This window comes from Passer domesticus, chromosome 3 (assembly GCF_036417665.1).
Source record: "Passer domesticus isolate bPasDom1 chromosome 3, bPasDom1.hap1, whole genome shotgun sequence".
NCBI classification, from domain to species: Eukaryota; Metazoa; Chordata; class Aves; order Passeriformes; family Passeridae; genus Passer; species Passer domesticus.
This window is the reverse complement of record NC_087476.1, coordinates 61,716,732-61,722,672: the sequence shown is the minus strand read 5'-3', so window position 1 is coordinate 61,722,672 and position 5,941 is coordinate 61,716,732. Positions and strand designations below refer to the sequence as shown.

Here is a 5,941-nt window from a genome sequence, read left to right as displayed (position 1 = left end):
TCCTCAACAAGAAACATCTATTTTTCATTACATCTGTTAAATATATATCCAAATATACCTATCTGTTAAGCATCTCAGAGGGGACCTATGGAGTTCAATTCTGCCTTCCCTTCACTTCCAGCACTTTGTAGAGGTGTGTTTCTGAGCTCAGTCTGTTTCATGATTAAGACACAGTGTTGATCTGGAAAATGTGTGACTTGTGAAGAAAATGTAAGTTTAATGGGTGGTGCTTAGCTAGGCCAGAAGCTTAGATTACTATTCTGGCACTGGCTGTACACAGGGCACTGGGCTTTGAGTTTCCCAGGGGAAGATAATACAGTAATGGGTGATGTATTGATAGCACATCACCAGACTGTCCACTGGCACATAATGCTGTGTCTCTATACAATTAGTTCTTATCCATTAACAATTGTGGGGATATAATGGCTGTTGTATGTGGAAGGTGTGTGTATAGGCCTGCCTGCCTGCCTGCCCATATGAAAAACAATTTGATTTTTTTACCCTCCTGATATCATTCTTTATTTAATAGCTCTTTTATGGTGTGTATCACAAACACTTAAATCATGCCAAAATTACTTTAAAGCAGCCTATTTTAGTACAAATAAGCAAGAATCCTAAAATGCTGTGGTTTGGCAGAGTAATTGTATGGCAACAAGAGGGAATCTTCGCTGGTGTTGTGAAAAGCAGTAAGCAAGCACATGCTGATTCCTGCCAAAAATCGCAGAGCTGTGTGCAGGCTTCCAGGGTCAGAAGAGCTGCTCTTACACCTACTTGCCAGAGCAGCTTCACAGCTTCCCCATCAGGAAAAGGTGTAGTCCCCAAAGCCAGTCTCCACCCTGAATATTAACAGAAAAGGCCTGTCATATGTGATGTTTACAAGTTAAGTTCCCTTATATGAACTACTTCTCTCCCTGAGGAGGCTGATTCCATCTCTACCTCCCAGTTCTGCTTTGCAGACTTGAAACTTTTGCTGTGGTCCACTCCTCCCTCAGTTTGGTACAGATCTTACACCACAATGCATCAGAGCAATGTGTTTGTTGTACCACAGCCACTGCCCTGGGGCAAGGAGAACAGATGGCAGGTGGCTTGGGTACACCTGGAATTGTTTGCAGTCAATGTGTTTCTCCCAGTCAATCCCTGACTAAGTGAATGCACTGTCCTCAAAAAACGCTGGATGTTTACACAAAGATCAGGGCTTGGGAGAGGCAGTGGAGTAAGGGGTTTGTAGGACTAGCCTGTGTAGAAGTTCTTCCCCTGCTGTACACCAGGATGCTTCCCTCAGTTCTGCTGAAGTGTTTTACATTCACTGGAAAGAAAGCAGGAGCAGAGGGGTCCTGCAGAGCAGCCAAGCCTGGGTGGATTCAGCCCTCCTAAGGACTGGATTTGCCCCTTGGGATGTGAAGCATTTTCCTTATAGAAGCCAGGACATCAGTTTGATGCTTGTGCTTCCTCTGGTCCCAGCCAGCCCCTTTCTCCCCCCCAGACCATGGCTGCTTTTGTGATCCACTCCCAAGCCCTCTGCCCAGCCAGTGTGTGGAGGGAGGGCTTATATAGCACTTGCTGCAAACATGGACCAATGGTGATTTTTGGCAATTTTGCCCTTTGTGTGAGCCCCAGTGAAGCTAGGCATATTCTCCTCTTTTCTTCTCTTACACTTACACTGTGGCTATGTGAGGGACTTCAGACCATAGCAATAGAGCAACATCAATTGGCATGAGAAAGAAGTCAGGAGTTGACAGTGAAAAAGAGAAATAAAGAATAAATCTGCTGTGACTGGAGACTGTCTGTTTCCTTCTCTCCTTATCCAGCCACAAATGGGAAAACCCCAGCCACAGCTCACTTTTGTTTATTTCTATTACTTTTGCAAATGTTTGACAGCATGGCTTTTAGGAAGGAGGGAGTGTGAGAATGAATCCTGAAACTCGCCTTTGCGCTGTAATCATACCAGCAAGGAGGCAGCAGGAGCATAGCTGTGAGAAGGGCACAGCGGAATGAGACTGGAGCAGGGATTCTTTCAAGCCCATATAGAGCAGAAATAGCCTTCATCAGTGCCTCTCCATGTGGAAAAGGGATTGTATTCCAGTTTTGTCTTCACTGCCACAGCTGCAGTCTCCCCAGGGAACAATAGGAACATTTACCAAAATAAGGAAAGCAGTTGTGCCAAACTCAGAAAGCTCTTGGGTTGGTTGTTTTTTGGAAGGGAAATCTCTGTACAATCTGTCCATTAATTCAAAGAACAAGGTGGCAAGTGGGTTCCTGGAAACAGGCCACATTTATAGATGCCTTCTGAAGGCAGCTCTGATTTCCTACCACTCTCCAGAGCCTATTGTGGGATGCATAGGCATGGTTTAGGGTTTGATCACAGTCCCTGCTTCCTACCTGTATCAATTCAGAACAAAAACCATCAACCCAGCCGGTGCTGAACTCCTACAGGTTTAGTCAGGTAGAATCTGGGCTTATGCTAAACCTGCCTTTGGAAAGTGAAATGCACTGTCAGTTTTTCCCAGCTCTGTTCAGCTGATTTCTATCCTGAATTAGATGTCAACGTTAGATGGTAGTGTGGGTTAGATTGCGCCACCTTTCTACACACTGTGCTACTATTGCATGGGAAAAAGTTACAAATCAAAAATAACTCTATAAATACAGCACAGGGTATATTCTATGCCCTTCTTGTGACACCATTTCGGTTGCATTTGCTTTGCAGTATGGTTTGTTTATTCTTTCATGGGTGCTTCCCCCAAGCCTCAGTTGGCAGCTCTAAAGATTTTTACTTATCCTCAGGTGACTGGGTCCATTGGATGCTTTTTTAGTTGTGGAAGGCAGGAGCATATGGGCCATTTTTCCAAAGGGTCTGTGCTGCTGTTTGACTGTGTCTGCATTCGGCTTGCTATTATATCTCTGTGATACTTGGGAATTACTCATTCCTTTTGTTCCCTGAGGTGACTAGCCCAAAGGAATCAGGGAACTGAAGTTGCCTGTCATTTCTGACTGAGCGGATGCAGATCTAAACTTTTGCTTACTTACATGAAAGTAGTAGAGAACATGTGTAATTCAGTCTGAAATCTGTTCTTTTCAAAATTCCTGGTTGAAGGTACTCAAACAATATTGAAAAGTGATATGCTTACTTTTTTTGTTACTCCACCAGGTTTTTCACTTAATTTGCTTCATGTTCTTCATTTGCAAATCAGAAAACTAGATGTGACTTTTTGCCAAGCTCATTTGCTGTCAAGGACAGATTATGCTTCTTACCAAATACAGAGTGGTTTGAATCTTGATTTTGGTTTTCAGAATTAACACAAATGTTTTCTTTTAGATTTTTTTTTAATGTAGGCTTGTATATCTCTTGTTTCTGCACCTTCTGTTTTGCATTGAATTTCAGCATCAAAATTATCTTAGATCTCAAAATGTGAATTAGGGGAAACAAAAAAAAACAACCAGATTTGACATTGAATTCTAACTTGCATGTGATTTTTCAGGCATAAGTCACATTCACTTTCACATTAAATATTATTTGTGGATTGGCACTGGCCTAGGAGCCAATCTGGAATAAGACTAAGAAAACCTGGCCAAAGTGTAATTTGGGGCTTCATTGTACGTGTGTCCTGTTGATACAAAAACTAGAAAAGAAAGGTGGGCTCAGAAATGCAAGACCTTACCACTGCCCTGGCAGTGTGGGAGCTGCTCCAGGCATTGCAAGTGTCATGAACACAGCTGTTACCATAGGTGCCCAGGAGAAACAACCAGAAGTAGTTGGATTTTGCCCATCATTTCTCTCCAGCTGACGTCCTCTGAGCCACAGGGGTTTGATGGGAACATCCCCAAATTCTTCATCATTGTTTTGCCCTTGTGAGTTTGTCATTCCTGTGTTGTCACCTACTTCCTAAGTAATAAGTACAACTGCCAGTACTCAGGTCCTCAACACCACTAAATTCACCAAGAATAGGAACTTTTATGAGCATACGTCTAGATTCCATTCTCCAGGCAAAAGCAGTGTCAGGCAAAGCAAATCTTTCCAGGGACAACTCTGCTAACTACAGCTGAACTCCTCTGAGCACATTTGACCCCATGCTTCAAGAGGATTATTTGCTGTCATGTGCTGTCAGTGTCCTTGCACATCCACACATTGCAAAATAAAATGTTCTGAGAAGTTTTGGCCACCCATCAAAATCAAGATGATAAATTCGAAACAAACATCTCCATATTAGCTGGTGATTGCCATATTGTTGCTACTAGCAACAGCTGCCCCGTTAGTGTTTTAAATAAACACTCCACTTCTGTACTGCTATCCCATTTTAAAGCATGACTACCTTATGAGGATTTCTGAGAGCAAATGCTTCTCATGGCACGGGCTCTGCCTCCTGCTGCAGAGCATCACGAGGCCTCTGGGAGAAAGGGACGTGCAAGGAGTGGAGGTGCACAGGGCAGGCTGGGCTGGCCCCTGGCACCAGCTCCAACCAGCACAACTGGAGGGCACTGAGGGCTGCCACACCCAGAGCCAGAGCAGCCCCTCACCTTCACGTTTGCAAAAGCACAGTGACACTTCCAGGCCAGGAAAAAGGGAGAAATTCCCACCCTGAAGGGCAAGCAGGAGCCGGGATCTCCCCCTTGGGAGAGTGGGGTCAGAGGAAGAAAAAATCTTTGGAGTTCAGTCAGCTGTTTGACCCATTGCTGGAGAGGGCCCAGCTTGAAGGTCAGGCTGTTCCCTTCAGGCCTGCATTCCTGCAAAGTTGGCCATTAATTTATGCTGCTGACGTGCAAACCAGGTGCTGTTATGGTGCCTTTTCTCATTCTGCCTCTGTGTGCATGCTCTGGACGCTGCATTTGCTTTCAGTCCTGCAGTCACTGCACAGAGATGACACTAAGGAGCATGTAGAAAAAGTACCCTGCATGCCACAATGTCCATTTCCCTGTTCAGTGATGGTGAAGACTTGAAAGGAAGAATTTGTTCTCAGTTTCCACTTCCTTTTAAAGGTTTGTTTGTGCTTAGTTTGAGCTTTACTTTTTCTACCACTTAGAAGAGGATGTTTCTTTGGGATTTTTTTCTCTGAAAACAGTACCTGTGTGTGTTCTTACAGTCACAAACTGCCTTAGTGAGAAATAGCAAGAAATTTTGTGAGGGGAAGATATATCTTTAACCAGACCAAATGATACAGCTACAAAACCATTCCTCAGGTCTGAAAAGAAATGTCTGCCTTCACTCTCAGGACAAGTTGGAAGAAATGCTCTGAATTTTACTGGTTCTATTGATCAGTTACTTGTTAAGAAAAGATCAGATACTCCAGAAATACTTCAAGAAGGGTCTTTTCAAAGAGAGATGGAGTCCTCTTTCCTTTATGTACCAAAAGATCTCAAAATGCTAAGCCAAAAGATGTACAGTTCAGCAACTGCAGTAACAATTGTGTAAGCCAAAGACCATATTTGCTACAGAGTCTTAGTTATGCTTGTGCAACACTCTGAACTGATCTTTTCCTTGTGTAACTTAATTAAACTTTGTATTCAGAGAATAAACATGAACACTCATTATCCTGTAAGTTACACGAAAATGAAGATGATGGTACATGTGTCAGGGAGTTCTTCTTCCATTTAGTGTGTGGCAGGGCAAAGTAGCTATTGTTGCATTATACAAAAATCTCCAGAGTTTATCTTTCAAATTTAACCTCTTGGAATCATTACATTACCACCTCCGGTGCTATACTCAGCAAAACAATGTTTGAGGATAGAACATATCATAGTAATTGACACCTGTCTGGGCTGTTTTAGGAGAGCCAGATTGCTGGAAGAGGAGTTTGCAAGGCCTTTCTTACATCCCAATGGTTGTTCCTCCTCCCTCCTCCCTGGTTCTATTTGCTTCCCGAACCAAATATTCACACAGTTTTCTTTGGATGAGAGTGTGCTGCAACATAAACCTGTCATAAGTGTGAGACTGACATGAATAAACAAC

General features: G+C 43.3%; 1 protein-coding gene across 5 annotated transcripts in view; it reads right to left on the bottom strand.

The window, feature by feature from the left end:
• TAGAP (T cell activation RhoGTPase activating protein) overlaps positions 1–5,941 on the bottom strand; it is a 45,423-nt gene that overhangs the window by 10,102 nt on the left and 29,380 nt on the right. Inside the window, exon 2 of one of the 5 annotated variants that reach the window (XM_064413450.1) lies at positions 772–836. The exons of the other annotated variants lie outside the window; for them this stretch is intronic. The gene's annotated coding sequence lies outside the window, so the exon portion shown is untranslated. The remainder of the gene's footprint in view (positions 1–771; positions 837–5,941) is intronic. 5 annotated transcript variants of the gene reach the window in all.